Source organism: Mus caroli, unplaced genomic scaffold (genome assembly GCF_900094665.2).
Source record: "Mus caroli unplaced genomic scaffold, CAROLI_EIJ_v1.1 scaffold_4670_1, whole genome shotgun sequence".
NCBI lineage: Eukaryota > Metazoa > Chordata > Mammalia > Rodentia > Muridae > Mus > Mus caroli.
This window is the reverse complement of record NW_018388520.1, coordinates 59,382-72,073: the sequence shown is the minus strand read 5'-3', so window position 1 is coordinate 72,073 and position 12,692 is coordinate 59,382. Positions and strand designations below refer to the sequence as shown.

General features: G+C 40.2%; 1 pseudogene; it reads left to right on the top strand.

Moving 5' to 3' along the window:
* Positions 1-3,936: 3,936 nt before the first annotated feature.
* Positions 3,937-12,358, top strand: LOC110287654 (annotated as a pseudogene).
* Positions 12,359-12,692: the final 334 nt, after the last annotated feature.

Genomic DNA, 12,692 nt, shown 5'->3' with positions numbered 1-12,692 from the left:
TACTCAACAAAACTGGAAAACCTGGATGAAATGGACAAATTTCTAGACAGATACCAGCTACCAAAGTTAAATCAGGATCAAGTTAAAGATCTAAAGAGTCCCATATCCCCTAAAGATGTCTGAACACATGTTGTCAGGTTTGGTGAGCCATGTTACTGGCTCAAGACCTTTATTTAAATGAGTTTAAAGAAAATTAACAGTTTTCCTTGATGTGCTTGCTTTGTAAACATTGGGCTAAGTCAAAAAAGATTATAAGATCAAAAAGATATATGACTTTTATTGTAGTTTTCTCATTGTTGGTTGGATGGTATGAGTTTGTTAATTTTTGTACAAAGGAGAATTTATACCCTTAGAATGCATTTATTTGCTGGAAACTATGTGTTTAGAATTGATGAATAGCTGCCTGACTAGTTCAAGAAACTCATAAGAAACGTCCATAATCTACACATGTCCTTATTCACTCTCCATCTGTCTTGGATCCATCTGATGAAAGTTGAAATCTCACAGATATAGTAGTATTAACTGTAGGCAGCAGTTTGTGATAGCTCACAACTTACTATTTTATAGGTATATGAGTTTGGGGGCTACTTAGGATTCACGGTATGTTTGACATCACTGTGTGCTACAGAATGAGTCTCTGTCTTATGAAGCATAGCAATAATAATGACAATAATATGAAGCTACACGGAAATACTTTCTTGGGTAAAGCAATTTCTTCTACAGCATCATAATAAACCTCAAAAATTCAGCATGGACCTGGTAATATGTTTTAATCTATAAGCCATATTCATAATTGTCAGTTTTATGGACCATGTCACTGTTGATATGTTTCATGTTCAGAATCATACACTGCATTCACTGTAATGTCCTTTAATTCTGAAATGATTTGTCTCATTTTTGTTTGTTTATTTGTTTGACAGTTACATTTATAAAAATCAATTCTTGAAGTTGGGCTCTGCAGGTAATAACATGCACCCATTGTACCTTATGAAATATTTGAATTTTAACAAATGTTTATACCATTTCAAGCAACATTGTGCCAAATCCTTTTATGTCAACCGACAGAAGCTGGTGTCATCTGAAAGGAGGGATTATTAATTGAAGAATTGCCACAATACGATATGACTGTAAAGAAGCCTGTAGGGGATTTTCATAATTAGTTAATGATGTTTGAGGGCCCAACCTATTGTGGGTATCACCCTTGGAATGGTGGCCTTGGCTATACTAAGAAAGTAGTATACTGAGCAAATTTTGGGGAGCAAGACAGTAAGTGCACTCCTTCCTGAGATCTGTGTGAGTTTGTACTTTCCAGTCTCTGCACAGCTTTGCTCTATCCCTGATTTCCTTCAATTGTGGATGGTGATGTGGAAGTTTATGCAAAATAAATCCATCTTGCCCAAGTTGCTTTGACCCTGTTTTTTTTATTATTATTATTATTATAGTGATAGAAACCATCGAACTAAAACAGCAATATTGCTAACCTATAAAGTCCCTTTCTGGACCTTGTCCCACCCCTTGCCCAAGGCAAGCATACATGTGTGCTTTTGTATTATAAATGAGTTTGGTCTAGTGCAGAGTAGGTTGCTCTATATACACATTTGTGATTGACTCTGTATTTCCCTGCATCTTTTCCAATTATTGTTGTTATTATGATGTTTTCTCTAACACTACCTGTTTTCTTAGATCAGTTTTCATTCTCCTTCTTAAAACCACATTTGAATGGCATAAATATTCCACAATACTTTCCATTTACTTAGAAACACGTGTGTTTCTAAATTTTGACAATTATAAAAGTTTTCATGTAACATTAGGTGCAAGTCACTGAGTAAACATATATATATATATATATATATATATGTGTATATATATATATATATATATATATATATATATATATATATATATATATATTATTAATTAGCTTTTGTGAACTTCTGTATGCTGGACTATTTCCTTGTTTTGTCCATACACAACATTCATACATGATTATTTTCTGTACTTATGATAATATCTTATGGCTCTCTAATATGCATATCCATTCCTAATGCATTTACCTGTTTTGTCCATGGTCCAAACAACATTTGGTTTAATATATGTTCTTTATTTGTTTTAAATTCCTAAATATGTTAAATATGAATGTTCCATTTCTCCTTAATGGAATCCCGAAGTTCAAACACAGTGACAGATTTTAGTAATGACTGATCCCTTTGAAGTCTCAGTCCCATGTAGTTAGTGTAGTCATTCTCTTTAATTCTTTGGTGGAGTCTCATTAAGTGTGTACAGCCTCAAACTCCCTACATATTAAAGGTTAGCCTTGAAACTTGGATCATCCTACCTTCATTTCCCAAATTCAGGGAATACATTTTTTTTCACCAAGCCTGTATATATTTAATATTGAGAATCTCCATTTCTCCATTTTGAGTGAATTCTTTAGTCAGATTTCTCTATTGGTGATAAAAATGGCAGCAACACTTCTTTGACAATCTGAGTTTTAATCTAACCTCTGCTATTATCTCAGCCTTAGTAGAAATCAGATATATGCTTGTTTATATAAGATCTTAATTATTAATTACTTTTTATTAGATATTTTCTTTAATTACATTTCAAATGCTATCCTGAAAGTCCACTATACCCTCCCCCCACCCTGCTCCCCAACCCACCCACTCCTGTTTTCTAGCCCTAGCATTCCCCTGTACTGGGACATATAATCTTTGCAAGATCAAGGGCCTCTCCTCCCAATGATGGCCAACTAGTCCATCTTCTGCTACATATCCAGCTAGAGATACAAGCTCTGGGGGTACTGGTTAGTTCATATTGTTGCTCCTTCTATAGGGTTGCAGACCCCTTTAGCTCCTTGGGTACATTCTCTAGTTCCTCTATTGGGGGCCCTGTGTTCCATCGTATAGATGACTGTGAGCATCCACTTCTGTACTTGCCAGGCACTGGCATAGCCTCATAAGAGACAGCTATATCAGGGTCATGATTCAGATGATGTGCTTTTCTGTGTATCTGTGAATAGTTTGTATCTGCCAGATCCTTTTTCATCTTTGCCCATGTTCATCACAATGTTCTACTGACTACACACATCATATCTCATGGCTGGCTAATGTGTATATTCATTCCTACTTCATTTTACCTGTTCTGTCTATGATTCATGGGCCACTAGGCTTCCCCTAACTTAATGCATATTTCAATAAAGGTTGTCTTCTGTTGAAGATTTGTCCTTTGCCATCTGAGTTCTGTAAGTTTCACCCCACTTTATCTTCTTTGATACATCTTCTCATTACACCAGCCAGATTCAATCTCACTTGCCCAAATAAGCTTTAAACTCCTAATCCTCCTACCACTGGCTCCCAAATGCTGAGGGTACAGATGTCCTCCACTGCATCTGTCTACGCTAGTTATTTAGGATTTGAATGAACATTTCCCATAGATTCACTATTCATCTTGCCCTGCCTATTAGGAGAAAGACTGTCTACAAAAATCTTCTAATCCTTTGGGAGTCTCATCTTTACTAAACTCTAGTCTATAGAGGAATCAGCATCATTTCCTTTCAGGAATGTATTGAATAAAATTCTAATTATTAGTTAATATTTGATCAACTTCTTGTTCAAAATCCAATTCTAACATGGATTGTAATACTAGTCATCCAGACTCCCAAAACTTTATCACCTGTGTTTACCACCAAATACTGAGTTCATAGGCATGTATCACCTTTCTTTGTTTTATCAACCTTTAAAATTAATTTCTTTATCAGACGGTAGTTGTAGCACCTAATACACTAAGCAGCAGAGAGTGCAGTTGTGTTGAATGAATGGAAGTCAGTCAATCACTGTGTTGTAATTAAGACCTGATAGATATGAGGTGCAGAATTCAAAATAAAAAGAGCCAATCTTGTATCCTGGGTCCCTCAGAGACCAATCTGCACAGGTGAGCATGCATACTGAAGAAGCAACACAGCTTCTGGGACAGGCTCCGTTTCAGGCTGTCATCTTCAGCCAGGAATCAGATCTGAGTGCCAGACCTCTGTGTACCTTACCTGCAAGAGGAGAGCTTGCCTGCAGAGAGTATTCTGGCCACTGAGACTCAGGACAGAGTTGGAATCCCAGGAGTGCTGACAGAGGCTAACAGAATCACAGGAGGAACAAGCTCCAGCCATTGACAGCTATAACAACTAACACCAGACATTACCAGATGGCGAAAGGCAAACATAAGTTTCTTACTAACAGAAAACAAGACCACTCACTATCACCAGAAACTAGCACTCCCACCTCTGCCAGTCCTGGATACAACAACACACCCCCAAAACAAGATTTGGATTTACAATCATATCTCATAGTGCTGGTAGAGGACTTTAAAAAGTACATTAATAACTCACTTAAATAAATACAGGAGATGAGGGCTGAACAGGTAGAAGGCCTTAAAGAGGAAGCACAAAAATCCCTTAAAGAATTACAGGAAAACACAACCAAACAGATGATGGAATTGAACAAAACCATTCAAGATTTAAAAATGGAAGTAGAAACAATAAAGAAAACCCAAAGGGAAACAGCTCTGGAGATAGAAAGCCTAGGAAAGAAATCAGAAAACATAGATGTGAGCATCAACAACAGAATACAAGAGTTGGAAGAGAGAATCTCAGATGCAGAAGATTCCATAGAGAACATGGGCACAATAATCAAAGAAAATGCAAAATATAAAAAAAAATCCTAACTCAAAACATCCAGGAAATCCAGGACACAATGAGAAGACAAAACCTACAGATAATAGGAGTATATGAAAATGAAGATTTTTTTCAACTTAAAGGGCCAGCAAATATCTTCAACAAATTATAGAAGAAAATGTTGTTAACCTAAAGAAAGAGATGCCCATGAACATACATGAAGCTTACAGAACTCCAAATAGAATGGACCAGAAAAGAAATTCCTTCCAACACGTAATAATCAGAACAACAAATGGACTAAATAAAGTTAGTAAATTAAATACATTAAGGGAAAACTGTCAAGTAACATATAAAAGCAGATATAATAGAATTATACCAGTCTTCTCACCGGAGACTAAGAAAGCCTGGAAAGATGTTATAAAGACCCTAAGAGAACTCAAATGTCAGCCTAGGCTGCTATATTCAACAAAACTCTCAATTACCATAGATGGAGAAACCAAAGAATTCTATGACAAAACCAAATTCACACAATATCTTTCCATGAATCCATCCCTCGAAAGAATAATAAAGGGAAAACACCAACATAATGGTGGAAAATATGTCCAAAAGAAAGCAAGAAAGCAATCCTTCAACAAACCTAAAAAAAAAAAAAAAAAAAAAAAAAAAAAAAAAAAAAAAAAAAAAAAAAAAAAAAAAAGACCATCAAGAACAGAATCCCAACTTTAACACCAAAAACAATAGGAAGCAACAATTATTTAATTTAATATCTCTTAACATCAATGGATTCAATACACCAATAAAAACGACATAGACTAATAAATTGACTACACAAACAGGGCCCAACATTTTGATGCTTACAGGAAACCCACCTCAGGGAAAAAGGCAGACACTACCTTAGAGTGAAAGGCTGGAAAAGAAATTTCCAATCAAATGGTCCCAATAAACAAGCTGGAGTAGTCATTCTAATAATGAATAAAATTGACTTCCAACGCGAAGTTATCAAAAAACACAAAAAGAGCACTTCATACTTATCAAAGGTAAAATTTACCAAGATGAACTCTCAATTCTCTATATCTATGCTCCAAATGCAAGGGCAGTCACATTCATTACAGAAACTTTAATAAAGCTCAAAGCACACATTACACTTCATACAATAAGAGTGGGAGACTTCAACACCTCACTTTCATCAATGAACAGATCCTGGAAATGGAAACTAAACAGAGACACAGTGAAACTTACAGAAGTTATGAAACAAATGGGTTTAACAGATATCTACAGAATATTTCAACCTAAAACCGCAGACACTGAAATTAATAGAGGAGGAAGTGGGGGAAAGCCTGGAAGATATGGGCACAGTGGGAAAATTTTCTGAACAGAACAGCAATGGCTTGTGCTATAAGATCAAGAATTGACAAATGGGACCTCATAAAATTTCAAAGCAAATTCTGTAAGGCAAAAGACACTGTCAATAAGACAAAAAAGCCGCCAACAGATTGGGAAAGGAATTTTACCAGTCTTAAATCTGATAGGCGACTAATCTCTAATATATATAATTAACTCAAGAAGCTGGACTCCAGAAATTCAAATAACCCCATTAAAATTGGGATCCAGAGCTAAACAAATAATTCTCATCTGAAGAATACAGAAGGGCTGAGAAGCACCTGAAGAAAAGTTCAACATCCTTAATCATCAGGGAAATTCAAATCAAAGAATCCTGAGATTCCACCTCATACCAGGCAGAATGGCTAAGATTGTGGAGAGCCATGAACAACCGCCATTACATGATGGCGTCGGCTTCCACAGCGCCTTGTGCCACTTAAACAAAGAACAGGCAGTGTGCGCATGTGCAAGAGTGAATTTGTGCCAAGTGACAGCCCATCCCAGGGCGTCATAGTGAAGTGATGAGCAAGCACCCAAACACTAGCAGACATGCCACCTTAAGGGGTATAAAAGGAGCACCAATTTGGAGCTTGGGGTCTTCCTCATCAAGCTGTCTCAATAAAGCTGTGCTGCAGAAGGATCAGGTTGTCCACGTGCATTCTTGCTGGCGAGAAGGTAGCATGGGACAGTATCAGTTGGTGCCGAAACCCGGGAACTCGCCATGCCATCGCCAGGCACAGAGGAGTCCCTCCATCCACGGAGCGGATCTGAAAAACTGCAGGATTAGGTAAGCTCTGCCAGATATGTTTGGTCTTGAGATTTCCCCAGCGCTTGAGGCTTTTCTGTACGTGTTTGCCGGACTTGTTCTGTTTCTTTTGGTTTCACTTTGTTTTTATAAGTGTGAATCTGTTGACCCTTGTATGGGCCGCAGACAGGCATCATAAATCAGAGGTAAATGAGCCGTGGCACCCGTCCCCTTGTGATAAATCTCCTGTAGATAAAGGAGTAACATGGGATCCTCACACTCAGTGGTGACTGCGTTGCAGTCAGTTTTGAAACAGAAGGGGCTAAAGATTTCTACCAAAACTCTGGAAGGATTTGTCAAGGAAGTAGATCGCGTAGCCCCATGGTATACTTGCTCAGGGTCACTGTCCCTTCCTTCATGGGAGAAATTGAAAGGAGATTTAGAACACTAACAATACGAGGGTAAACTTAGACCATGGACCATGCCACTTTGGAAATTAGTGAGATCCTGTTTGAAAGATGAGAGTTGTCAGCCACTGGTAAAGGCAGGCCAGAAAGTGTTGGAGGAGGTCCAGGACAGCTTATCGGAAGCAGAGTGGGGAGAGAGGCTAGCCAATCAGAGAAAGAAAGGTGCACCCAAGAAAAAAGGCCCTTCTGCAGACCTTGAGTCTGAGGAGGAGAGAGATGAGGGAGAAGACGCCCTGGAAGAGAAAAAGGGAGAGAAAAAGGACAAAAAACAAAAGAGGAAAGAGCGAAGGAAGGGCCCCCCGAAAAAGGGGGCCCTTTATCCTTTTTGGATGATTTTGAAGCTTTAGGGCTTGACAGTTCAGAGTCAGATGAGAGGCTTAACCCCTCTGAGGAAGAAGACTTGGAGGAGAAAGCAGCCCGTTATGAGGAAGAGAGATATCATCCGGATGAGGGACGAGATAATGGACCAAGGAGGAAATTTAAAAATAGTTCTGGCTTTATGCCAGAATCTGTGAAGCAGCCAGTGAGCCCTAGTGCTCCCCCACCATACACAGAGAAGATTTATTCTGACTCCTTCATTACTAGGGAGGAGCACAGAAAAGTGCAACAGGCTTTCCCAGTTTTTGAAGGTGTGGAAGGCAGGTGCATACACGCACCCGTAGAGTATTCCCAAATTAAAGAACTTGCTGAATCTGTCTGCAATTATGGGATCAATGCCAATTTTATTGTGGTACAAGTTGAGAGATTTGCCAATTCGGCAATGACCCCAGGAGACTGGCATACGGTACCTAAGGCTGCACTCCCTACCATGGGAAAATATTTAGAATGGAAAGCCCTATGGCATGATGCTTCCCAGGTGTAAGCCAGAGCCAATGCCACTGCTGAGGGAGATCAGAGTACTTGGACATTTGAACTCCTCACAGGACAAGGACCACATGCTGCTAATCAGGTCAATTTTCACTGGGGCGCATATGGGCAGATCTCCGCGGCTGCCATTATGGCATGGAAGGGACTCTCCTCTAAAGGAGAAGCACAGGGACATCTAACAAAGGTTATTCAAAGTCCACATTAGCCGTTTTCTGACTTTCTGGCCAGAATGACTGAAGCAGCAGGGAGAATTTTTGGGGACTTAGAGCAGGTGATGCCCCTAATAGAACAGCTAGTTTATGAACAGGCTACACATGAATGTAGGGCCGCTATAACACCGAGAAAAAATAAAGGACTGTCTGAGTGGTTGAAGCTCTGTCGTGAGCTTGGAGGGCCACTTACCAACACTGGGCTGGCTGCTGCCATACTCCAAGGACAGAAACGCTCGGATAGCACAGAACGTAAACTTTGTTACAACTGTGGCAACCTGGCCATCTGAAGAGGGAATGCCGCACCCCAGTTAAGGAAAGAGCCCCAGGCCTATGTACTAAATGTGGAAAAGGCTACCATGGGGCAAGTAAGTGCTGATTAGTATGGGATATTAAAGGCAGGGTCCTCCGAAAAGGGGGCCCTCAGATGGATGAGAACACATATGATTCAAAAAACGGATGTCAGGGCCCCAGGACCCAGGGCCCCAAAATATATGGGATCCCAGCAAACAACAGACAGGCCCTACGGGGTGCGAGGCAGCCTCAAGTTCAGCAGAATTGGACCTCCGTTCCACCACCTGATTTATGCTAATGCCACAGATGGAGGTGCAACCTATTCCTACTGATTATAAAAGATCCCTACCACCTGGAAGTGTCGCCCTAATACTTGGACGGGCGTCATTAACATTACAGGGACTTGTTGTATTCCCTGGAATAGTTGACCCAGGTTTTGAAGGAGAACTTCAAGTTCTCTGCTCCTGCCCTCAGGGTGTTTTTTCTATCTCACCTGGGAACAGAATTGCTCAATTGATAATTCTCCCAACTTTATATCATAATTTCCCCTTGTCAGGTACTTCTAGACCTACCAGAAAGATTGGCTCCTCAGGAACTGATTCTGCTTACTTGATAATGCCTCTTGATTCCAGACCATCCTTAGAATTGGTTATAGAAGGAAAACAATTTAAAGGGATTTTGGATACAGGAGCAGATAAGAGTATAATTTCTTCACATTGGTGGCCAAAGGCCTGGCCTGTCACTCAATCATCACATTCTCTGCAGGGCTTAGGGTCTCAGTCATGCCCCACAATTAGTTCCTGTTCCTTGAGTTGGCAAGCTCCTGAAGGTCAAATGGGACACTTTACTCCTTATGTCTTACCACTCCCAGTTAATCTATGGGGAAGGGATATTTTACAAGCAATAGGAATGACCTTGACTAATGAGTACTCGCCACAAGCTGTTCAAATGATGAAAAGAATGGGCTATAGGGAAGGAAGAGGATTAGGGAAAGGAGAATAGGTTAGACATGAACCTGTCCCTCAAGAAGGTAATAAGGAAGACAAGGTTTGGGTTTTTCCTAGGGGCCGTTGAGGGCTCTGTGCCCATACCATGGCTTACAGAGGAAGCTGTGTGGGTTCCTCAATGGCCTCTTTCCTCTGAAAAGTTAGAAGCGGCTACTGAATTAATTAATGAACAACTAGATAAAGGTCATTTGGAGCCCTCCATATCACCATGGAATACCCCCATATTCGTAATAAAGAAAAAATTGGGTAAGTGGCGTTTGTTGCATGATTTAAGAGCAATTAATGCACAGATGTGCTTATTTGGACCAGTTCAACGGGGGTTGCCGTTGTTTTCCGCCCTGCCAAAACATTGGGAAATCATAATTATAGATATTAAAGATTGTTTTTTCTCTATACCCTTATCTCCCCAAGATAGACAATGATTTGCATTCACAATTCCAGCCATCAATCATTTGGAGCCTGATAAAAGATATCAATGGAAGGTTCTACCTCAGGGCATGGCTAACAGCCCCACCATGTGTCAGTTGTATGTGCAGCTGGGGCTTCAAAAGATTAGAGAGCAGTTCCCATCTCTGCTGATGGTGCACTATATGGATGACATCCTATTGTGTCATAAAACTTCATGACTGCTACAAAAGGCCTATCCCTTGTTAATTGAGACATTAGGGCAATGGGGATTGCAGGTGGCCACCGAAAAGGTGCAAATTGCTTGAATGGGAACCTTCCTAGGGTCACTCATTTATCCTGACAAAATTGTTCCTCAAAAATTAGAGATTCACAAAGATCAACTACATACCTTGAATGATTTCCAAAAATTGCTGGGAGATATTAATTGGCTGAGATCATTTTTGAAAATTCCCTCAAGCGGAATTAAAGCCCTTATTTGATATATTAGAGGGAGATAGCCACATCTCCTCCCACAGAGCACTTACCCCAGCTGCATGTCAAGCTTTACAAACTGTAGAAAAGGCCTTACAAAATGCTCAATTACAACGCATTGACGAGTCGAAGTCATTCGAATTGTGCATATTAAAAACTGCACAGTTACCAACAGCAGTCTTATGGCAAAATGGACCCTTATTGTGGATCCACCCTAATGCTTTCCCTGCAAAAATCATTGAATGGTATCCTAATGCAGTTGCTCAACTTGCACTTCGAGGGATAAAAGTAGCCATTACTCATTTTGGGAAAGAACCTCATATGCTAATAGTGCCTTATACCTCTGCTCAAGTTCAAACCCCTGGCAGCAACAACTAATGATTGGGCAGTTTTGGTTGCCTCCTATTCAGGACAAATTGATAATCATTATCCAAAACATCCATTCTTACAGTTTGCCTTAAGCCAAGTGACAGCCCATCCCGGGGCATCATAGTTACGTGATGAGCAATCAGCCAATCACTAGCAGACATGCCACCTTAAGGGGTATAAAAGGAGCACCATTTTGGAGCTCGGGGTCTTCCTCATCAAGCTGTTACAATAAAGCTGTGCTGCAGAAGGATCCGGTTGTCCGCTTGCATTCTTGCTGGAGAGAAGGTAGCATGGGACAGTATCAGTTGGTGCCTTAAGCCAAGCCATAGTTTTTCCAGTAATGACAGCCAAACATCTGCTTGCAGATGGGGTGGTGGTGTATACAGATGGATCCAAATCTGGCATAGGTGCATATGTAGTAAATGGCCAAGTAACATCCAAACAATATAATGAGACCTCACCTCAAGTTGTAGAATGTTTAGTGGTACTGGAGGTTCTTGAGGCCTTCCCAGGACCACATAATATTGTGTCTGATTCTTCCTATGTAGTTAATGCAGTTAATCTCCTTGAGACAGGTGGGGTGATAAAACCCTCCAGCAGAGTTGCCAACATTTTTCAACAGATACAATTTTTCTTATTAAACAGAAGATACCCTGTTTATATTACTCATGTCAGGGCACATTCAGGCCTCTCTGGCCCTATGTCTCTCGGAAATGATTTGGCAGACAAAGCCACTAAGGTTATGGCTGTTGCTCTGTCTTCCCAGGCAGAAGTTGCAAAAGAATTTCATAAACGCTTTCATGTGACAGCTGAAACTTTACGCTGCCACTTTGCATTAACTAGAAAAGAAGCTAGGGAGATAGTTACTCAATGTCAAAATTGTTGTCAATTTTTGCCTGTACCACATGTGGTAGTTAACCCACAGGGAATCCGATCACTGCAGGTCTGGCAGATGGATGTTACTCATATTCCTTCCTTTGGAAGACTTCAGTATCTACATATTTCTATTGATACATGCTCTGGCATTATGTTTACTACACCTCTAACAGGAGAAAAGGCCTCGCATGTAATTCAACATTGCCTCGAGGCAAGGAGTTCTTGGGGTAAACCCAAACTCCTCAAGACAGACAATGGACCAGCTTATACTTCTCAAAAAATTCAACAGTTATGCCGCCAGATGGATATGACTCATCTGACTGGTCTCCGGTATAATCCTCAAGGGCAGGGCATTGCAGAACGTGCCCATCACACTCTCAAATCTTATTTAATAAAATAAAAAGGGGGAGTTGAGGAGGCTCTAACCTCAGTATCAAGAGTAGCTGTTTCCATGGCACTCTTCACTCTTAATTTTTTAAATATTGATGACCAAGTCCATACTGCACCTGAAGGTCACTGCTCAGACCCTGATAGACCAAAAGAAATGGTAATATGGAAGGATGTTCTATCTGGTCATTGGAAAGGCCCGGATCCTATTTTAATAAGATCCAGGGGAGCTGTTTGTGTTTTTCCATAGAGTGAAGACAATCCATTTTGGCTGCCGGAACGACTCACCCGCAAGGTACTGATTAAGAATGATGTGGAAAATGCTGACCTACTGAAGATTGTTTCTAATACTGACAATGCTGAATTTTTCTCAGGTTCCTAGTATATTGGGTAAACAGAGAAGGGCTATTCTTTCAGCTTTCCCTAAACCAATACCGGTTCGCCATGATGCTGTAGTTTTTCCAAAATTTTTTACTACTAATAAAACATTGGATTTACCATATCTACCCTATGATTCCACACGAGCACCATTAGGAGAAAATCACTCTT